The sequence below is a fragment of the Pteropus alecto genome, unplaced genomic scaffold (assembly GCF_000325575.1).
Source record: "Pteropus alecto unplaced genomic scaffold, ASM32557v1 scaffold40, whole genome shotgun sequence".
In the NCBI taxonomy this organism is placed as follows: domain Eukaryota; kingdom Metazoa; phylum Chordata; class Mammalia; order Chiroptera; family Pteropodidae; genus Pteropus; species Pteropus alecto.
The window spans coordinates 20,059,230-20,083,012 of record NW_006431919.1 but is presented as its reverse complement, the minus strand read 5'-3'; positions in this window follow the sequence as shown (position 1 = coordinate 20,083,012).

Here is a 23,783-nt window from a genome sequence, read left to right as displayed (position 1 = left end):
TCATTTAAAAGGGAGTAGGGAATACATGACTCCCCGCCCTGAATTTTGGAGTTAAACCTATAAACGTGCCATAGCGAAGGCTGGTTCCCCAGCCGACGTGCCAGAACAGACACGAGATGCCGTAGCGTCTCAAGATGGTTCAGCACGCACTTGTTTCGGATAAAGATCCTTCAGCATTTTGTAAATATTAGAAAAGACTCACCTGAGTCAGTTTAGATGGCCAGGAAGATTTTATAATTTCCTTCCACAGAGCACATTTGCTTCGAGTTGACCCCGCGTACAGTAAGTCACCAGGAACACCGTTTAAATCGCAGAAGATGAATTCCTACCTGAAACTCCGAGCAGGGCTCTTTTCACTTACTGTGCTCGTCTCCTCTCTTTAAAAATTTTATTCCAGTAATTAAGAAATAAGAACAGCAGCGTGCTAGAAAACGGGGCATTTCAATGATGACCAGAGCGTGTTTCCCAACACCTAAGTAATTAGCGTTTTTTTCTCCCAGTTTTCATCCAGATGTTTGGCAACAGATAGACACAGCCTCGCTGCAGTTTTCAACCCCGCTTTCCTGGGAACGTATAATATTCTCCGTTTATTTTGGACAGCAGCGTTTCCGTTTGCTGTGGACATGCATATGAAACACATGCTCTCCGAGTGGAGTTTGTGGTCCTCTGAGAATTCTCTGGAGGAGGAAATGGGTTGACCTATTTGGTTGCTATGAAATAAAAACAATCTTGTTTTCATTTTTTAGTGAACATCTGGGTTGCATTTATTATTTCACATTCTGAAGGTTCTTTAAAACCACAATTTGATAATGGGAGGGTTCATCAAAGCAGTAACTATTTAGCTATTTCTATAGTTGATTTAAGTGCTAGGGTGGCTGATAGATTTTTTTAAAATATTAAATATTTTTCTTTTCTATAAAATGTAACTTTTCAATAACAACCTTTGATTTTGAGCCATGAAATAGGATCTAGATATTTGGTGGGGAAGGATTGATCAGCCGGCATATTTCTCTGTTGCCCGTTGGCATGCATTTGTGGTCATCGTCATGGCTGTGTTTATTTGACTCTGTAGCAGACACTGTTGGTCCCCTGCCACAAATCCGTCCCCTATTTCCTCCTCGTGAAGAACCCTGATTTTTTCACTTGTCTGCCCACAGGGAAGTGGGACCTTATCACCACAAGGGAGTGAATCTTGAATGGCGCAAACCGGGCCAGGTTCCCCCTTCTTCCTTCTCACCGATTGGAGGAGGGCCGTGTGACCCTGGGAAGGGCAGTGGGCAGGGGTCCTTCTTGGAAAGGTGTCTGCGTTCTCAGAACAGTACACGAGGAAGAAGCAGTTCCTTTCTCACGATGGGCTTCGTGGGGCCTGGGTGGGCAGACACCTCGCATTCATAACGTCCCTCGAGTCCGTCCAGGTCCAGCTCGCATGCTGAAGATGACCAGCTGGATCCTTGGTCATGCAGTTGAGTCGCCGAGTTTCTGTCACCCGGGAGCCTCCCTGTCGCCACACTTCCTGTTGTTCCGGACAGTAAATACCTTCTTGTTGACATGGCTGGGCAGAGGTTCACGGAACCGCGGGGCGGAGCCGTCTTGCCTGATGCTGGCTGGAGCGGCAGGCAGGTCTCGCTCTCACTCACTCACCGAGAGTCTCGTCACCATAGAGTGCAAAGGGGACACCTCTTTTCTCTTCCGTGACCGCTCACTAAGTGCATGTATTTATCGCGTTAGGAACTGAGCTAGGTTATATTTTCTGAGATTAACACTTTACTTTTAATAAAACAAAATACATTTTCACATGCTTACACATCTGTGGATAGTTTCACAGAAGTGTAAGGATCAGCAGTTCCTTACGATTACACTTAACATGAATATTTCTGAAAATGCAGTGGTTGAAAGTGGCAGACATTGGCCTTGCAATATATTCCGTTAGGAGACAGGACTTCCTTTTAGGTTTTAGCAGAGAGGCAATAAAATGACCAAGAACATTTTTTTCCCTAAGTTGCAGTAATTAGATTAAATTCTCTTGAATCGAGACAGAAATGAATTCATTCTTGTTTGTTTTAGAGTATGGGAACACTGGGCGATGTCAGTGGCTTTCCAGTGTGTGGTCCGCTCACACGATGAGGCCGAGTTGGCCTGGCGGGGGAGGAGGACAGCGCTGCGTATGACCGCACTCCCCCGAGCAAGAAGCATCCCGAGAATAAAATGACGCCTTTCATTGGCTTCTGTAGAAAGAATCTTACTGTCGGATAAGTGTTTCTCTCAAATGTTGCGTTTCCTTGGGAGTCACAGAGTATCTGCGCTGGTTCCCCCAGAGTGAGGTTTCTAACACTTAACTTTTTCATTGAAAATAGTGGTTATTTTAAAGCCGTATACCAGTCAAGTGGTTACCATGATGTTTTTGTTTTTACCAAAGTCAGATGCCATCTCACCTCGTGTGCTTGGACGGGTCCTTAAAGTGCCCCAAGTGTGGCTCGTTGGCCCGTCTGCTGCCTTCCCTCCTGCCGGAGCAGGCGGAGCACAGCCAAGTGCGTGTGTGCCCCACGCTCGTTTGGCACCCCCAGTGGTGGTTCCGCCTCACAGATGCCCAGTAATTTGGCTGGACACGCAGAACATGACTAATGGGTTTTTTTTTTAAATAATCTGGAAAGAACATAAGCTTGGCTATTTCCCCTGGGTTCCGCTCTTAGTGCTTAGACATTTGGTTTTAGGGTTTAAGTCTCTCTCACCTCCATGCTGCCTCCACCCTTGTTTTCCCTCCGCAGAGGAGTCTGGACCCTCCCTTTTTGCCCGTCTGCCCATCAAGTATTATAATCCTGGCAAACGGCAGACTGTCCTGCAGGTAGAGATAATAAAGACTTATTCCAGAAGTTTTCTGGCTCGTTCTGCATTAGAAATTTTATTTCCCTTTTCCATTTCACCTGTGAAGATTTAAGGCAGGGTAAAAAATAATTTCACTCTTGAGAGAGAAAGCCTGATTCCTAGTCCTTGGAGCTGCCTGGCAGCTGGGCGCAGGCCTGCCCAGGAGTGCCGAGGCCGGGCGCGGCCTGGGCCAGTGGGCCGCCCTGGAAATTTCAGGAACATACTTGACGGGAGAGCCATTTCCTTAATGAAAGTTGTAAAGTTATTGACAGGCAGGGCCATTCCAACTTTCACTGGTTAGAAGGATTAAAGGCCAAGGTCGGAGTGGCAATAACTAATTCGAACCTCTTCCCCAGATGCTGTACAGGGGAGTCTGTCTGTCTTTCAGTGTAGCTGTTAATTTTATGAGACTGTTTCTGCATGTTTTATTGAAGCTTTTTTTTTCCCCTAATGTCTCTAATCATGCCCCTCCTTCCCTCCCTCCAGAGACTGTTACTTTCATCCATTCATTAGATTCTGGAAGCGTGGATTCCTCAACTCGGTGGTGGGCTGCCTTTCTTGTTCTTCATGGCTGACTTCATTGGGATGAGTCATGCCAGAGATAACCACACAGCCATTTCTTCCCAGATAATCTCAGTCCTTTGGGATCAGAGAGGCTCCCTTCCCGCCATGGTCTATGGGAATAAAGATTTCAGAATTTTTGCCCGTTTGCTACATCACGTCAGCCATTGAAGGATATTTCAGATAATTCTCCCCGTTCAAGGCAGAAAGCAGTCAGCTGCAGTGTTAATGCTTCGTTCTGAGAATTTGTGTCTCTCCTTTCTGTATGCTTACATGAGTTTGTTTAAACATCTGAACCGATTTATTTGTTGTTGACATACTTTTAAGTAAATATATGCTGCTCTGGCACTTCCAGCCTTGAGTCTTCTCGTATCTAAAAAAACCCAAGTGAAATTATTTAATGAAGAATTTAGCAAACATGCCAAACGATTAGTAGGCATTTAAAACTTCGTCATCAACATATTAAGCCCCTTGCCCACAATTGTATACTAAGCAGAGTGACTTGCAAGAACTCGTGTTTGGGTTTAGGAATGTGATGCCTGGCAATGTGAATTGTAGATCTTTTCTCCCCCAAGTTCGTATTTTAAAAATTTTCAAATCTATGGAAAAGTTGAAAGAATGGTGCAGTGAAAACCTATATATCTTTGACCTAAATTACCGGTTGCTAAGATTTTGCCATATTTGCTATATCTCTCTAATACATACCACAACTTTTTTCTGGCTGAACCATTTGAAAGTTAGCTACACACATAACAGTTTATCCCTAAATACTTAACATTCATCTCCTAAGGACATTTTCCTACTTAACCACAACCATTTACCACACTTTAAAAAAACGAACAGTAATTCCATAATATCGTTTCACATATAGTCCAAATTCTGCTTTCCCCAATTGTTCTCAAAATGTTTTTGATAGCTATTTTTCTTCCCCGTTTAGGCTCTAATCAGAGTTTATCCCTATATTTAGTTATGTCTTCTCAGTCTTAAAAAAAAAAAAAAAAATTTTTATGATGACAGTGACTTTTTTTGAAGCATCCAGGGCAGTTGCCTAAGATCACATGTTTGCATCCTTTAATCTGGATTACATGTATAAACAGGAGTTTCTTGAATGTCATTTTTTTTACTTTTATAAATATGGTAAAATCATCTACTTGATTCAAGGTCAAAGTCGCATTCCTTTTTCTTGTTCTTTGGTAAATACGGATTAGATTGGTAACCAAAAGGAGTTACTAAACGGCTCAGATGTCAGTGGAATATTTGCGTGGGTGAACTTGGAACAGACACACACAGTGGTTTATTAGTCCTATTGACATACGGAGGTGATTAGTTATCTGGCTTAACGTAGTAAGGGTTTTATTTTAATACTTGGCCATGGCTTTATAAAGAAATGAACTTGGGAGTTGGAAAACTTAGTAAGACAAACTATATTTACATAATACAAAAGAAATGCTTTCGCTGCCAGGTCCTTGGATGAAGAACAAACCTTAAATCTCTCGGGAACGAGTCTTTTTTCTTCCCTCACTCAGAGCTTTCCTCTTGGCCTTAAACATTTTTAAACTGTAGCTGCAGCTGAGACTAATACAGGATCCAGCTGTAACTTTTTTTTGTTGTTGTTAGTACATCCGGAGATGGTCACAGCAAACTCATTGTATGAAAATTCAATAAAGGAAAGGGCAGGGTGGGAAAAAAATGACACCCTATAAAAATATTCACGGAGCAGGGGCAGGATCTAGGAGTATCCCTTTCAGACGACTGATTTAGATTCCACCCTGAAGTACTCGTTTTGTGTGTGACTAGCCTCGTGGGCGTTTTGGTTTTTCCCTTTTAATCACATTGTGTATGTAACCACGTAGCCAGAGAATATACCTGAGGCTGATGTGTTGCTTTCAGCGGAAGCAGGAAATAGTAACTGAGAACCCAGAGGACCCAACCATCCTAATGTGGGAACCCCCCGCCTCCAGGTACCCGTCACGCACGCACAGAGGTGGCAGCAGCTGAGGAAGGGAGCCACGTTCTCTTAGATCTGTTCCGTAGTGCTCATATTTATGCATTTACCAGAGAGCAAATAAGTACGGAATCAGCAGTTCAATCAAATTAAATGTCAGATTTGCAGTCTGCTTGGATGTAATTACTATAAAGTGCTGCATCTTTGATCAACTCTGTCTTATGAGGACATATCATCGCCCTGTAGCTGAAGACGGATTATGTGCTTCTAAATAGTTTTTGTGATAAATGTAATTATCATAAGACCAGTAGTTTTTCACATAGTTCTGTCTTGAACATTTTGTTTTTCTTTTCTTTCTTTCTTTCATTTTTTTTTTTTTTTTTTTTTTTTGCGTTAAGGAGGTCAGATTTCTCAGATTTCTTTTAATTGTAGCCAGACATCCTGTTTGGGGGCTATTTGAGACCAGTGCTGCCTGTGAAGAAATCATGCAGTTCCGTAGTAATCTTCTGAGTTGTTCTTCTTAGATCGGGTTTTATGGACAGGCTTGCTGGAAACCCCGTACTCTGTTTTTAGATGATCTCTTTACATTTCTGTGATTCTGTAATAAATATATTTATTACATCAGTAATAAATATCTTTAGTATTCAGCACAAAAATATTGTTCATTGCATTAAGGCTATTTAAATTTCACAGGAAAAATGCACCAGTGACATTCGAGTGGGTATAATGAATGAGTACCACTGAGCAAATTTAGGAGAACTGATTTCTCTTTCACAGCTCATTGCCGCGCCAGCACGAACAATATTTTGAAGGATCCTTGCCTATTTCACAGTAAGACGACGGTTCAGTCTTCTGGGTTCTCATAAGTTACTAGTTTCTGCCTTCCGTTGAAAAACATTTTTGTAACCCTTTGAGAGACCTCTTACACATCACCTCTACCTCTCTCCTGCGCCATTTTTACTCAGATTTTTTTTACAGAATAGTCTGTAGCTTCTCAGGTTTATACATGACTGGCTTGCCGCTCTGTATGGTATCAGAGACCCTTACACTCTTAAAGAATTGTTTCATATACTGTCATTACGAGAATGAAGGATTGTGACCCTTGTGCCTGATGTGGTAATAAAATACCTATTCTCCCCATTAAAAAATTAAACCATAATTCACGTAACGTAACAGTCACTCAGTTTGGTGGTTTTTAGTGTATTCATAAAGTTGCGTAACCATCAACACCTAATTTTAGAGCATTTTTCTCACCTAGGAAGAAATCCTGTCCCCACTAGCAGTCATTCTCCCTAGCCCCTGGCAGCCACTAATCTACTTCCTATCTCTGCGATTTGTCTATTTCGAACACTGTAAATGGCATCATAAAACGTGGCCGTTTGTGTCTGGTTTCTTTCCCTTGGCAGGTTCCTCGTAGTGTGATTCAGTAGAAAGTACCTGTGCTTTTCCTGTGAGTGGAGCTGAGACGTGGGTTGGGTTTAGTGATGGAGCGCTTGGAGAGGTTCTGCTCACCTCTGTCACACGGTTGAATCTGTGGCTTGTGTGCCATCTTGAAGGTTTTTAGGTTTGCCTGTGTTTTCTTCTCATCAAGAAAGTTGAAGTTTATGTCTGACCTCATTATTTAGAGAAGGACTGAATTGAATCCTTGCAGTCATAATCCCTTAGTTTATAATGTCAGGCACGGTTACATCCAGAGCAGAACCATGTGTCTGTAGAAAATGTTTACACTCTCTAAAGACCCAATGTGTGGGTTTAAGAAACCGAATTCCCCAGGGAGCTGTACTGAGGTCTGTTAATAAAAGCCCGTAGTGTCTGCTCGTCAGGGACTCGTAAGGCTTTGCCGGTGTGAGCACAGTGTGGACCTATGAGACCAAACTCCCACCCTTCATTCAGCCTGGAACCCCAGCAAATAATAAGACAGGAAGTGACAGGAAACTTCGAGCAGCAAAGAGACTGGGAAGAGGCTTTTAGTAGAAGAGAGAGTTTTATGGACTTTTGGAAGATGCAAGAAATTGGACACTTCTAGGCAGATAAAACAGGACGAAGAGTTAGGGGTCAGCGCCCGGCGGTGGGCGTGGAGGCGTGTGGAAGCGGGCGGTGGACGTGGGGGACTCCGCGTCTGCTGGGAGGCCACTGTGCCAGCGCGTCCTCTCCGGGTCCCCTCGGGTCCCCTCCCTTCTCGGCTTCCGGGCACGTCGATAGCATTGTTCTCTCAGGCAGGTTTTTACAGGGATTGAATTCTCCGCCTGGGAAGCGCTGGGGCTCCACGGGTGGGGCCAGCACCCCAGCCAAAGCTTTTTCCTTCTGTCTGATGGGGCTCTTCAGCCAAGGGCCAGTTCCCTGACTCATCCCGAAGTGAAAGCTGCTTGGAGGGAGGCTCTGCCCATGCAGCGGAACATAACGAACCTGTCCACCCGAGGGGCAAATCCGGCGAGCAAAGGCGCTGCGGACAGCCCGGGGAAGCCACGCAGCCAGCGCGCCTCCCCTTCACGTACCACGGAGAAGGAGGACCGACCCTCATGGGCGCGAGCCGGGATTCAACGCGGAACTTTTCTAGAAACACCGCTGACCTAGAAAAAATTCAGAACACGGAGCGCTTTGGAAAGTGATCGCCGGAGGCTTGTAAAGAAGACGTGACTTGCGCGCGCGCTCGTCTAACTCCCTGCCCCGCCTCCTGCTCGCATCACCAGAACCCCATGGAAGTTACTGGGGGAGCGAGGGAGAAGCAGGTGAAACACCGACTCATGGGAGCTGGAATGAGGGCGAAGGAGCACCTGGGGCTGACTCATCGCTCCGTTTCCTGAGAAGCCAGTGCCAGGGTCGTGAGACACGCACGAGGACGTGCTGTTGGCTCTACTGATTTGGGGGAGAAGAGGGGAAATGAGGCCCCGCGACACCCAGTGAGCACAGGGAGGGAGGTGGTTGGCTCCTGTGCAGCCGCTGACTGCGGGGCCGGAGGACACGCGTGCTTCTGCGTGCTCGGGGCGGGGAGGGCTTCCGCCTGGCTCTGCTCTGTCCCCCGGTGCAGTGCACCGCGCCCCTCCGCGGAGTGGAAGTCATCCCAGACGATTTCCTTCAGAAACGAGATCACAGAACCGACACCATGATTCACGGAGGAGCGGACTCGCACAGATGATCCCTTGAAGCCGGACCACCCATGATGGGTGACGCGATTTATAGATGCAGCAGACCCTCCAGCTGACAGACTTAGAGCTGGAAACCCCACCAAACTTAGCAGCGCCCTAAGGAGAACCAGCCATTCCGTTGCCGGGAAAATCAGGGCCCGGATATCATGGTTCGATAGTTAATGAAAAGAGCAACACATTGCCAAAATAAAGCAAGTGTTTGAGGTAGAGGAAAAGTGTAATTTTGACAAAGATTAATTATAGAAGGTAGAAGTCAATTTCAGGTCAACTGTGCTTTGTGCTGCTTTTCGTAAAATTCAAGACTGAAATAAGTGATTGAAAGGTGACATAAGGCAACAGGCCAAACTGAAAACTGGTTGGTCGAGAGGCAGATAAAGTAAAACGAATCAGTTTAGAGAAATTGTAATGATTCTAATTGTGCAGCATTTTGAACTCCGTTAAGATCCATGAAGAGTGAAAATTACAGTGTAGCAAGTTAAATTAGTGCTGTGATCAAAATAAGTGTTGCACCTGAAGAAGCTACCCAAACAAATGGAATCGAAACGATGATCGGAGGGACAATGGAAGAAAAGTACCTGTGAGCTGGGTTGGGGGGTGGGGAGGACAACAGAAACCAACCCACCAACTGCCCCCTTTTGTCGAAAGGGCTCATTCTGCATTAGATGAAGTTAGTGGAAAGAGCAACTGTAGGCTGACGAAATTGTTAAGTAGCAAGGATAACGAAAGTACAAACAGCCAGTCAGCAGAGGCAAAAAAGAAGGCTCCCCACAAAGAAGGAACAGCGAGGCTGGTTTTAGACCTTTCAGCATTGCAAAGCCGAGGCTGAGAGTTTGGAGAGTAAAAGGTTGTGACGGAGAATTAAGTAACGTCACGTTGTTAATTTGCGAAGGCAGCAGAAAGGTGTCCCCTAAAGGTACAGAGAAGCGAGACCCAGCTCATGCCTTTGGTGGGTGCTCCCCCTACCTTGCACTTAAGAATTCTGTGAGCCAATACAGTTCCTTAGTCTTTAAGGCCATCCGAGCTTTTTTCTGCTATTTGTACCTGAAATCTTGATACACCATCTGTGAATTTTTCTCGAAAAACACCTTTTCAAAAATATATTCCAGGCTATTAACAGATGAAATAGGAAGGGGAAAGTCGGGATATAAAACCGACGTTGAATTGAAACCGTTTAAACTTAAAAAATAAATAAAATAAACAAGTCTGAATAATTATAAACTTGGTTACAAATCAAAACTAAATGTTATAAACAATTTGCGGAAGAGAATATATGTGCTGAAAAGAACAAACCTCAGTTATTCAGTAACAAAACCAGCAGTCATGAGTGTGGGTCCAGGTCCTGCTAACAGAAGCCGGGAAGTAGGTGGCGGGGGAGAGGGAGGCTGGGGAGCGAAAGCCTCGCCTGCCTTCTTGCAAAGGGCTTTATTTTCAACCTAATTAGAAAAGTATAGGTAGCAGCTTGGTTTAACAACATAATTTAAATAACCACTTGAAACTGTGGAACAGGGCACGGAGGTGTGCGGAGCGGGGGCCCCCGCCATGGACTCGGGCCTCTCTCATCTCTCGCAGGAACCCCAGTCCTCTGCAGCAGCTGGGGATCGGTGGCCCTTGGTCCTCTCTCGTCACAGAGTCCCAGCGCAGACACGGGCTGCCTCGGAGCAGCAGGGTCGGGAGGCGTGGGCGAGGCAGTGGGCGCGTGGCGTCGGCTCCGCGTGACTGAGAATTCCTGTCAATCAGCACTGCTGGCCCTGTCGTTGAGCCGGTGGTTTTGTGGATGAGCCGGGAGCCAGCCCTGCGCCCGCCGCCTCCTGTCCCCTTGTGTCCCGCTGCAGGAGCCGCGTTTGTTGTGCTGGCGTTCACGACATGAGCAGTCCTCTCCTGTCCTTCTGCGTAATCATCCCCCTCGGTGTCTTGTTTAGCCTCACGGTGTCATGTGCAATTATAAGAAAAGTATAAATTCTTACACCGCTTTCGCTTATACTTTGCCTTTTCCGTTTCATTTCTCAGACGTCGTTCCATATTGGTGCATAGAGCATTTTCTCACTTTTTAACAGCTGCGTAGCAGTCCGTCGTGTGGGCGCACCGGTGCCTTTAACCAGCACCTGTCGATGGGTTGTTTCTGATCTTTCGATACCATGTTACAGTGAATAGCCTTGTGAATATGCCATTTTTGGCAACTTTATCTGAGAAATTTTCAGAAGTGGGATCCCTGGGTCAAAAGGAAAATGGTTCTGAAATGTCAGGAGACCTTACCAGACTTCCCTGCATGGCCGCCCACTCCTTTTCACTCCCGCCAGCGACGCGGGGGACTGCCTGGTCCCCCACGGCCTCGTCAGCAGCCGGTTCCCTCGATACAAACACTTCAAAGTTCCTTAAACAGTGGTAGATTTGTACCCACCACTGTTCACTGTATTTACCGTCTGTATACTGTTAATCGTCCTTTACGATGGGGACTGGATCCTTCTGGTAGTGTAGGGTCGTGGAGAGGGGGCTTCACAACGTGCGTGATTTCCAGAGGTGGCGAGACCCTGTAAATTAGCAAGATGCCACCAGCCGGTGCGCTACCTGGCTGACATCTTCTTTTTCATGTCAGAGTAGTGTCTGTTAGGCGGCCACCATGTGTGAGAAGTTTTCTGAGAGGCGCAGTGACACAGCCACAGCGGCTGCTCTCCTGCAGCTCAGTGGGGGGACGTGGGACGCACCTGTGTGATGGAGTGCGCAGGACCAGGGAAGAGTGGTCAGCCTCGGAGGTGGGGAGGGGACAGCCCGGCGTTCTGCGAGCAGGAAGTGCGGCCGCGGCAGCGCGGGCGGGCCGGGGGCTTCGGTGGGACTGAGGGTGGGAGCGTCGTCGCGGGCCAGGCGGGAGGCAGTTCAGGAGGCGGCAGAGGCGCTCGTGCTTTTGCTTGAGGGCTGGGGGAACCGTGGACCTTCTTTACCAGCTGCCCCCCGCCCCCCGGGCAGATGACTCAAGCCGTCTCATTGGCACTCATCAGGAAGTCCTCTCTCCCAGGATGGCTCTTCCTGACCTGGGAATGGCCCCGTGGAACTGCAAGGACTCACTGAATCCAAAGCAGTTAGTCCGGCCACGGTCTGAGGCCCCGAAGCTACAGCTCCGTCCGTTTGCCCTCACGCAGCTAGTTTTCCCTAAGCACAGCTGCTTGGCCGGTCACTGGGTCCCCAGGGGCTCCCAGTCTGAGTACAAGTTGTGTCGAAACTAACCGTTTCCATGAGCATCCAGGCCCTGATTTAAGCTGAGTCACCCTCTCGTGGCGACACCGTCTTCGGGGCTTTTGGTGCCTGGCCTGCCATGAGACCTCAGATGTGGATGTTCAGTGCCTCAGGCTCCCTTCGAACTCTGACAAGGAAGGAGGCGGGCCTCTCCTTTGCTTCTGAGAGGCCCCTCGGTCCAGTGCAGATTGGACCGGTGGGCTCTGAATTATTGGGAAGGCCCGCGTTGGTCAGAACCCAGAAGCTGATTTTATTCCTTTTCCAGGGCAGCGGGTGCCTGCTTGCCTGACGTTCGCATCCCTAGAAGGGCCAACTCCCAGGACTGTCCTTGCTGACAGTTCCCCAGAGGCCTCCGAGACCTGCGAAGGTCTCCCTCCCCGGGCTCTGCTACACGTGGTAGAGGTGACTGAGCAGGGCTCTGTGGGTGGGGAGGTGACTTGATCAGCTCTGTGATTTAGAAACATAACTGTGTAGTGTAAAGGTTGGGTTAGTGATAAGGCCTTTGAAGTAGGGTAGAAACTGGGACTACAGATGAAGAATCAGATTTACTGTCAAAGCAACAAAACAAACTTGTTACTAAGGTAGAATTGAGATTTGGTGACCTCTTGGATATAGGTCAAAGATAACATAAAGCTTGTTTAACCAATTTGGTGCCTAGTAAAGACTTGAATCAAGGCACGGGACAGGGCAAACAATGTGTAGAAGACAAGGTGAAGAAGTAAGTTTTGGACACACTGATGTAGCTACAGCAGCGGTCCCCAACCTTTGTGGCACCAGGAACCGGTGCTCCTATGAGAATCTAACGCCTGATGATCTGAGGCGGAGCTGAGGCGGTGATGCTGGCGCTGGGAGCGGTTGCAGATACAGATGAAGCTTCGCTCACTCGCCTGCCTGCTGCTCCCCTCCTGTACCTGTCCGTGGCCCGGGGATTGGGGACTCTAGTGACATGCCAGGCAGGCAGTTGAATGTGCTGGAGTAATTGGACCTGGGCGACAGTTGAAGTTGCAAAACACTGAGCTAACCAAGAAGAGAGTAGAGTGAGGCACGGGGTGTCTGCGGGTGACTTGTAGGGAGCAGCAGCAGTTACGGAATCGGGGAAGAGAGAGGCGTCCTGGTGCTCCGCCAGGGGACCGAGGCCGCGTGGTTTGGAGAAGTGGAGCAGACGTGGGGGGAGGGTGGTTTCGTGTGACCAGAGGGGTAGGGAGCTGCGAGGAGGTACAGGTGCCAAACGCCATAGCTAACGGTGACACCTGCCGCACCCCTCAGGGTTTTTGGTTGCAAGTTACAGAAGGCGACTGGCTAATTCAGGTGGATAAGGCCGTCACTAGGAAGACGTGGGGGCCGTTCCAGAACCTGTAGAGAGCCACGCCCAGACAACTGGCCGCAGCCGGGGGAAGCTGGGCAGCCGGCACCACAGCCCGCCACAGGAGCCGTCTGGCTTTGGTTGCTCCGTGGCCGCCACGACAGCTGTCACCACTGAGCCCTGGTGCTGCTGGCACTGGCAGAGTGATTTCTAAATTGCTTATCATTTTGTCACACACTTCGGGTCAGAGCTCCGAGCAGAAGGGCCTCACTGAGCAGGCCGATGACAGGAGGGTTCGGGGAGAGTGGGTGCGCGGCTTTCTTGCGTCCACGATGGCGGGGGCTCTGCTGTGACGGACCACAAGTTTCGGCAGTCACTGTGCCCTCGGCGGCCTTAGCAGAAGCAGGGAACAGCAGTCGAGGGTGGGAAGCAGGAGTGCCAGGTGGAGACTGCGTGGGGATCCCTGGCCACCCTCTTGTTAGGAAACCTAGCCCTTGTGTCCCCAAGCCCAGCAGTGCCCCCCAGGCACTGCTGGTCCCCTGCAGCCACTCTCCTAGGGCCTTCCTCAGGCCGGCTGCTGTGCTCCAAGGTCCGAGAACTGACTCGCTTCCGGTCCGTTTTAGTCATCGGACTTGTGCTTATGTCCGGGTCGGATTAAAGGGTGGTCGGGTTTATCAGGATCGGGTTTGGCGGTGGGTCCTGTGGAAGGGCCAGGAAGAGGTCAGGAAGCCATGGGAAAGGTGCGCCTTTGGCTGTTCGGTGGGAGGTGAAGCCTTGAGGGTGTGGAGAGACCAGGAGATGAGGCAAGTTTAGAATCCGGGGTGCAGATTGGGGCAAGAAGGCAGAGCAGGCAGATCTTCCAGATTAGGTCAGAGAAGAATTTTGGAAGAGGGCCTTGTTTTGAGCCTTTTCAGGACTGCAGCGAGGTATTCTCAGTTTGTGGTTGGGGGAAGCCGATTCCCATCTTGGGTTATGGGGTAAAATCAGTACAGTCTCCCCCTTAGGAGGAGATGGGTGGCTTCCTGTCCAGTCAAACAGGACGGAATGCGTCCACGTAGGAGGGGGTCAGCTGAAGGGACGGGCTCAGAGGCAGAGACAGCTGTACCGGGGGCCTCTGGGAGCTGGGCTCGGAGGAGAGCCCATCCCACAAGGGCAGACGCAGTGGACTGGGGTGTGCGCGGTGACCCCGTGGAGGGACGGGGCGTCGGGCCAGGATGCGGATGCCCTAAGACTGGGAGAGCCATCAGTGTGAGCACCCTGGGCGAGGCTCCTTGGCCGACAGTGCTGGCCTCATCTCCACGAGCATCGCTGTTGTGATGTCACACAGGTCGCGAGCAAGTTTCCAGCCTCCTGCAGAGCCCTCGCGTCTTAGGAGTCTCACGGGAAGGCTCGTCTCCCTGACCCTCAGTCTAAGTTTCCTGTTATTCTCTCTTTTCCCTCATAGAACTTACCGTGTTCTGTAATAGTGACACGCTTGTGTGGGGGCCTGTGGCCTCTCCCTGCTGGACGGAGCGTAGCTGGGTGGAGGCCTTGGGCTTCCGGTCACCGTGCGTCGCCCCTGCTGGCACGGGTGGTCAGTGGTGTCTGATAAACGAGTGAGCATCCAGGCTGTGGTTGGTACCGTGGAGAGGGTCAAAGGCCCAGTGGACCCCAAGGAACTGTGGGTGCAGTGCCTGCAGGGGAAAGTGGGAACCCCGCCCAGAGCTGGCGTGTGTGGGGAGAAGCTGCTCGGGGAGCTGGCTTGCCCCCTGTTACCGGCTCAGCCACAAACAAAGTGATTTCTTATTTCAAGATGCAAGTAGCATTAGTGATTTTTTTCTGATTGTAAAAGTACAAACTTCTAAAATTTTTCAGAAAATTATGGAGAATAAAAATCACCTAGAATTCTACCATTATCACCATTTCGTTTTGTAGAATTGACATTTCTCTAAGTGAATATATATAATTTTCAAAACGTGAACAGAAGTCTGTGTACTTATGGTTTCTTACCCTGCTTTTTTCACGTAATGACACTGTGGACATCGTCTGTGTCAGGGCTGCGTTGGGATTCCCAGTTTTTATTTTTGACTAGTTCTGCCTGTCTGGGGTTCGCATTAGTCATCTGATGCACTCCGTAGATCCAGAAAGAGTTCCCCTTTCCCCCTAGTTGAATGAGAATGGGTATTTTTAGCTTCAGGTGCCTGAGGTTTCACTTTAAGGAGAAACTCTCAAGTTTCTAGGTGAAGGACGCGTTAATAGTAATTGATGTGATTCACAGCAGCAACGTTGGTCCCCATTCGTTATTGTCTCCTATGTGCCGGAGGTTGTGCTGAGCACTTTGCGCTTGGGGGATTAGTTCACAGCAATCCTCATGACAGGCTTATCAGCCCATCGTACAGATGAGGAAACCGAGGCTCACCTAGATTAAACAGCTCGCACAAGGCCGGTAAGGGCGGAGTGGAGCGGTGGACCGTGGTCGCCTTTTCCTGGGCTCTGCCTCGGCAGCACCATGTTTGTAAAAGTAGAAGCAGAAATGTTTTATCGCATATAAGAAATGTTTGGAACATACACTAGGCGGAACTGCTCTTGCGCGCGCATCGCCAGTCGGCGCCCTGGCGCCCCGGCCGGCCTCCCTTTCATAACTGCGCGTTTCCTCCTTGGATTTCCTGCTGTGTTTTCTTTGGCTAATTCAAAATTCACCTTCTGTTCCTCTGTTCGACTCCGTTGCTGGACAGCTGTTCCACATCTGTGACTCTGAGAGCACGCGGTGGCGGTTTCGTTCCGCTCGTATGTGCTCCAGACCCTTCGGAAGAAAGGGTCTCGGGGGTGGGTGCTGCCGAGTGTCGTGTTCCCTTGTCACTGCATCCCCAGTAACTCACCAGTCACCAGCAAAAGCATCCATCACAGGAATAAAGGAAAAGAAGATAAGACAGAGCGGAAGAGGGAACTCTGTGAAAAAGGGCAGGCTTTACATTCTTAAAAACACAGTGTTCGGAGTGTGGCTTCGGATGGTGGGCGGGGTGGGTGCAGGACGCGTCTCAGCGGGGAGGCCGCTGGATTTCCAGAAGCCGAATGTTAAAGTCGAGCTGGTCTGGATGCGGATAAGAAGTTCTTTTGCCTCTTGTGCTCACTTTAAGACCGTTCATTTTTTATGTGTCAGGTCATCTGGGGGGAATCTCTTTGCTACCAGCCTGGCTCTTTCAGAGCCGTCTGACCCCTGACCTCTGACCCCTGCCCTCCCACACAACTGGAGAACTTGATTCCTTCCTCACAAAGACTTCTTTCCAACCCCTCCCCTCCCCCCAAAACGCTCTCGGTCAGAGCTCAGTGTTTGGAACAGAGCCGAGCCGGGCCAGAGGGCACTGTTAAGTAGCCCTTGGAAAAGTATGAGCTTTAAAGCAAACGGATGTAAAAGTGGAACCGCTCCTCTCGGCCACCTTTGCAAAAGTGCTGTGCGATGCTCTTTCACCTGCCTCTGCCGCTGCGAGGAAGGCGATGAGCAGCAGCCGTCCGAGACACGGAAGGGCAGGGGGCCTCGAGGAGATCGTCCCTTAAGCTGTGCTGTAAGCCTCAGGTCGGCAGTTAAGCACGCAAGCAAGGGAAAGTCACATTTTCACATCCATTATTAACAAACGATTTTTAAAATAGAAGAGTTTGAGTCCGAGTGACCCCGAGTGACGATCTGCTTGTTGAAGTCTAGCGTCCCGACCACGTTTCTGTGATAAAGGGGCCGACGCGCTGCAGGCAGGGCAGAGGCTCCCGAGCCCCAAAGCGAGGGCCCGAAGCCCCGTGTACGTCGGGTGTGCACGTTTGCGGTGCAGTTTTCTGCTTGAGGAATCGTGACATTTTCAACAAAGTTGGTGAGATATTCCTGGCTTGGGAGATATATCAAGAATGGGACGTCCCATTTGGGTTGAGAAATGCAGATTTGCTCATTATTGAAAATTTAGTCGATGTAAATGCTTCTTAGGGTTCCTCACCAAGGCCCCAGCCCAGGCCTTTCCAGCCTTCGAAAACCTGCCAGGCCTTGTGTGTTGCGTAGCAGCCGTGACAGTGGCACCTTTGTCTTGGTCCTGGCTTCAGTGGGAATGCTTCCAGGTCTGATTGCTGGTTTCTGCCACAGATCCTTCACTTAGGTTAAGAAATCTATTTTTAGTTTACTGCATTCTTTTGAAATCGGGAAGGGCTGTTGGATTTTATCAAATTCTGTTTTCCCATCTATTGAGATGGTCATATGGTTTTCATTATAAGCCTTTCTGTAGTACTTGACTTTTTTAAAACCATTTGCACATAGCATATCCACCGCCTCGAAGCTCAGAACTCTTTAAAACGCTCGCTTCGCAGCAGTCACTGTGTTTATCCTTGAATTTGATTTCTCCTTCAGTCTGTTCCTATCTTTTTTTTTTTTTTGGTCGTTATTTCAGCATTTCTAGGCTGTTAGCGACTTACTCCTTTTAAAAAAAGCCTCTCCTGTCATTTCCTGGATTTGGATGAGAGGCCGAGCACACCCCTGTGCCAGCTCCGCCCTCCTGACCCAGGCTTGGGGACTGCAAAGTGCCAGCCAGCCTTATGCAGTTCTGCTATATGCGAACCGTCCGGTCCGACCGTCCGGTCCTGTGACCTTTGAGATGTTCATGTGGCTTTGCTTTGAGATCCTGACTGCGAATCAGGGTTTGGAATTGCGTTACAAAACCTGACAGCTCGGCTGACATGTCAGGAGACTGAAAGGCTCATGGGGCCTCAGCCGTGGAGCAGCTGGATGACTCTCCGGTGGGGATTTTCAGCCCAGACTGCCGGCCTCGCCCGCCTTCCTGCACCGTGAGATAAAAACCACATGGATTCCACTGGGTTTGCCTGCTTTGCCCTAAAATAGCATCCCCCACCCCCCACCCCCATTCAACACGAAATTCCTCAGACTTTGTACCTTTTAGATGTTTGTGAATGGGAAGCGGAATGCCAGATGTCGGACAGCTGCATCCAATCTGCAGAAGACTGGGCTGTGGCTCAGGAGGAGGGGCCGCGCTCACCACCTTCTGGTGATGGCATGGGGGTGCCTTTTGTAGGGTGGCTGGTGGCACAGGGATGGGAGGGACCGTTCTGCCAGCTCAGAGCAGAAGCCCAGCCACAGACACGTTGCCTTTTTAAAACCCACCCTCTTTGCCTGAGGTTGGGTTTGTCAAGCTGGTGACACAGGTCGATGTCCCGGCCACCTAGCAAGGAACATTTCAAATCAGTTTTTCTTTGTTCAGAGACAAAATTACCTTTTTAAAAATTCTTTTTAAAAAATAAATTCAGCATCGATTTTCTCCACTTTTAATGTTTTTGCCAGCTTCACAGTATAAGCCCTGTTTGGACAATATCTCTTCATAGCTTGGTCTTCGCAGGCAGAGCAGTTTGTGTGCGCGTCATCGGATATGTGATAGTGACTACGTACACGTCTTGTTTGACAGCGTGACGTAAATGACACTGTATTGTCTCGATCGATTTATAATTCAGACTTTATAAAAGTTTGGCATTCTGTTCACTACGCCAGGCTCGCCACTGGTTTAGAATTTGGGGGCCCAGCTGTCGTGTGCTGCCCGTTCTAGTTTTTCTACTTCTGTCGGAAAACAAAGTGAAGATGAAAAACAGGCTCACGTCGCAGGGCAGGGAACCAAGTCCTGGGCGCCAGGGTTCCAGAACAAAGACCAAAACCCTTATTTTTCCAACAGCTTTATTATGGAGGTGCAATTTATCTGCGATAAAATCCACCTATTTGCAGCACACAGTTCTTTTTGTGTCCAGTGATGTTTAGCGAATTTACAGAGCTTTGCGACCATCATCCTTGTGGATTTTAACACATTTTCTTTCCCCCAACAAGATCCCTCATTCCTGTTTGAGGGCGGTCCTTGCGCCAGCCCAACTACCACTAACCTTTTGTCTCTATAGATTTGCCTCTTCTGGACATTTAATATAAATGGAATCATACAGTGTGTGGTCTTTTGCATCTGGCTTCCTTCACTTAGCATAATGTTCTCAAGGGTCATCGATGTGGTAGCAGGTATCAGTGCTTTTTCGGTGCAGAATAATATTCCATTGTAGAGATATACCACAGCTTGCTCATCCATTCATATGTTGATGGACGTTTGAGTTGTTTCTACCTCTTTTGGCTATTGTAAATAGTGCTGATATGAACATTCGTGTACGAGTATTTGTTTAAACACCTGTTTTAAGTTATTTCGGGTATATACCTTGTGGAATTGCTCGGTCATACAGGAATTCTGTGGTTAGCTTCTTGAGAAACGGCTAACACATTTTCCAGAATGACTTGACCATTTTACATCCCTATCAGCAATGTACAAAAGTTCCCATTTCTCCAATCCTTGTTAATATTCTTTAAAAAAGTTATTATAGCCATCCTAGTGGGTATGAAGTGCAGTCTCATTGTGGTTTGATTTGCATTTCCTCGTGACTAATGATGTTGAACGTCTTCTCATTGCTTGTTGGGTATTTGTATTGTATATCTTTAAAGAAAGATCTGTTCATGTCCTTTGAATTTTTTGATTGGATCGTTTGTCATTGAGTTGTAAGAGTTCTTTATGTATTCTGGATATTAAACTCTTGTCAGATATATGATTTGCACATATTTTCTCCCATCCCGTAGGTTGTCTTTTCACTTTCTTGATGATGTCCTTTGATGCACAAAAGTTTTTAATTTTGACGAGATCCAATTTATTTTTTCTTTTGTCGCTTATGCTTTTGGTGTCATATCTAAGAGTGCATCACCAAATCCAGGGTCATGAAGGTTTACCCCTCTACGTTTTCTTCTAAGAGTTTTATCATTTTAGCTCTTATATTTAGCTCATTGATCCATGTTGAGTTAGTTTTTGCATATGGTATGAGGTAGGGGTTCAATGTCATTTCTTTTTAACTGTGGATACCCGATTGTCCCAGCACCATTTGTCGGAGACTATTCTCCTAAATATTTTTTATAGGTGATTCTGTTTTTAGGCTTTGTGTTCTGCCCCATTGATCTGCCTACCTAGTTTCGTACCAGGGACCACAGTGTTATTGGGGCTTCATGCATTTCAGTCCATGCTTATCGACTCAAGCTTAGTAATAGTATCTAGTTAGATCATCTCTTTGTTTATGAAGCAGCGTGCAAGTGCAGACTACTCTTTCTGATAGTTTATATGAGGAGAAAAGATTGCGCGATAGCTCTGAAGGAATGTAGATTCAAGGGGGTGGGATGGGAGAGATTCGAATGTGTTTATATTTATAGATTGATGGAAGGATGCTGGTAGGAAGAAAAAAGTTAAAGATAAAAAAGAGAGGGTGTAGCTTAAGGAGCAAGGTTTTGGAGGAAGAAAGGAATTAAAACCATGGGTGCAGGCTTCTATGTCCTCAAAGATACCCACTTCTGCCTGGCTCGGTACTGACTGCTCCTTGTGACTGCTAAAGTCACCATGCTGTAAAACAGCATTAACACATTTTGGATTTTGTAAGCAAGTATGTGGAGCTTGAAAATCTGGTTAAAATTCAGGCATTTGAGGTTAAGTGGATTTATGAAAGCCAGTCATTCTTTTTCTGTTAGATCTTGCTGTTTAGATTAATTTTTGGTTTAACAAGTGCATTCTTGTCTTTGGGAGTACATTTTGATTTAAAATAAATAAGAGGGACTGAGGTTAAATTGTGACCTAAGAAACTCAGTTTTTATGTAAGATATACCTTGGTTCTGTGAGATTTGAGATTTTTATTTTACTTTTATCGATTACCCTGTCTTTACAGAGTAAAATGGTATTTTAGAAAGCGCTAGTTTGTGTGGTCAGAAGGAGGAGTGCTAATTATAAGAAAGTAAGCGGCACTAAAAATGGAGCCGCGCCGGTGCCACCTGGATCCCCAGCTGCCTGTGCCACCAAAGTCTGTGTCTCCGCCATCATCCCGTTACATTTTCTTTAAACTCTTTCTCTGTCTCTGTCTCTGTGTGCGTGTCCGTGTGCTGCCAGGACCGAGTCTCTGGAAGGTTAACCGAGGCTGTCTCTGTGGCAGGATCGTAGCTGCCTTTTCTTTTCTCGTTCGCTTTTTCCGCACGAGCTTGTAGTTTCGCCTTTCGTGCAACAGAGAAATTTAAAGAACGAGCGGCTAGGGCAGCGCTGTGAATCAGTGAGAATAACGTGTGTGGAAATCGGAAAGACGGTATTAGCATCAGTCGTGGGTTTCGATGATTTGACTGCTGTAGTTATGCATATTACCGACCCGTTCTTGCAATTCCGGAGAATTCATTTGCGTGTGAGCACCCAACCTCCGTTCAAGTGGAGAGGAAAGAAATATCTCATTCACGTTTGCGTACTTCAGATAATGGAGAAAATGACTTGCCTATCAGCAGAGGCTGCCAACAGGTGTTGAGTTCATGCTAAATTTATTAATTGATCCATTGACTGTTATGAGCAGGCCATCCAGAGCGTAGTGTGACACTGCTTTCTAAAATGCTCCTTTGTCATATTAGCTGTGCTGTCAAGTAAAAATTAACCGTCCCCTGAAAATGTGGCGCCTTTATTATAATGAATTACAGCAATATAGCACGAACTGGTTTAGTTCGAGTCAGTCCTTCATAGTAACATTTGCCTGGGCTGCCGCTTCTAGATGTTGAAATGCTAATGAATGAGTCCTCCAGGCCGGCGGGTGTCATAACTGTGACAGGGATGCAGATGAGGAAAGCAAGGTGCTTGCCTTGTGTAGGACGGGCGGTGGTTAGGTGTAACCTACTCATTGCCATTCGGCATCACATTTTTAGGACGAGTCAGCCCTTCCTCGTAACCTTGGCCTTGACAGTTCTCTTTGCAAGTCTGGCTGCCGTTTCGTTAGCACTCCAGCTGGTCCCATCCCGTCGGAGGCTGTGACGAGCACCCGACACAAGGGGCCACATTCGGCTCTTGAGCCAAGTTTTCCCAGAGGCGGCTCGTGGGAGCCATGTCACTGGGTATTGGGGATGTACCATTTCCTTCTGTCCTGTCACCGGGGTATAGAAAACACCTGGGTTTTCCCTTAGGCGAAGTACAATTTTTTTAAACTTTAAATTTTGAACTGACTATAGCGTCAGAGAAAGTTGCAAAGATAGTACAGAGAGGTCTCACCTGCCCGTCACCCGCGCCCTGGCGTCGGTTGCACATGGAACTGTGATGCAAGAGCGAAAGCAGGACGTCAACACTGACGCAGTGAGCGCGTGTAGGTCCTGTGTCCTCGCGTCGCTCGTCTGTGTCGTCCTAACCACTGCTGCGATCAGGTACAGGACTCTGTCACCACAGAGGTCTGCCTCTCCCTCTGCTGCACCTTTACAGCCTCACCTGCTGTTCACTCCCTCGCCATTCTTAACCCCAGGAAATGATCTGTTTTCCATCTCTGTAATTTTGTCATTTCGAGAATGTTACATAAATGGAATCATATAGTATGTGACCTTTTGTGATTGGCTTTTTTTTTTTTCCCACTCAGCGTAATGCCCTGATGATCCATCTAAGTTGCTGCGTGTATCAATAGTTTGCTCATTTTTTATGGCTAAGTAATATTCCATGGTATGGATGTACCAGTTTATTTATCCCTTCACCTGTTGTAGGACACTTTCGTTTTGTTTTGTTTCTGTTTTTTAATATTTTAAGTAAAACTGCTGTGAACATTTGTGTATAGGTTTCTGTGTGGACGTAAACTTCCATTTCTCTGGGATAAATGCCCAGGAGTGACATTACTGAGTCGTGTGTTAAGCGTGATAAGTGTATGATTAGTTTTCCAGAGGACTGTACCATTTTCCATTCCCACCTGCAGCATATGAGAGATCCAGGTTCTCCGCATCCTCACCGGCCTTTGGTATTATTGCTATATTGTATTATTTTAGCTGTTTTAATAGATGTGAGTAATACTCATCATCACGATTTACATTTTCCCAGTGACTAATGATGTCAAAGGTCTTTTTATGTACATTCTCTTCAGTGAAATGTTTCTTCATGTATTTTGGCCCTTTTCTCATTGGATTCTTTGCTTTTTACTGTTTAGAGTCTTTTATAAATTCTAGATATCTTTTATCAGGTATGTGACTTAGAATATTTTCTCATCTGTAGCTTATCTTTTTATCCTCAACAGGGTCTTTTGCAGAACAAAAGTTTTTAGTTTTGATAAATTGAGGTTCGAGTTATTGCTTTTCTTTTCATTTCTGATTAGTGCTTTTGACTCTTTTACTGAGTCCCGGCTTCCAAAGATTATTTTCTTATGTTTTCTTCTAAAAGTTCTGTAATTATACATTTGACATTTAAGACTATGATCTATTTTCAGTTACTTTTTATATAAAGCGTGAAGTTTAGGTCAAAGTTCATTGTTTTGCCTATGAACATCCGATTGTCCCAGCACCAGCTGCTGAAGAGACTATCGTCCTCTCTTGAATTGTAGTTGTACCTTTGTCAAAAAATCCGTTGGCCGTATGAGTGTGGGCTCGTTGGGGTTTTCTGTTCTGATCTGTCGATCTTTGTATCTGTCCCTCTCCCAATCCCACACAGCCTCAGTTGATATCGTTAGAGAAGTCTCGAAACAGGGAGAGTGAGTCCTCTAACTTAAAGTCTTTTGCAAAATTGTTTTAGCCATTCTAATTCCTTTGACTTGCCATATAAATTTTGGAATAATCTTGCCTATATATATCTATAAAAGGTCTTGCTGGTTTTTGATAGGAATTACATTAAACCTGTATATCAATTTGGGGAGAATTGACATCTTTAGTATGTGAGTTATCCAATCCATG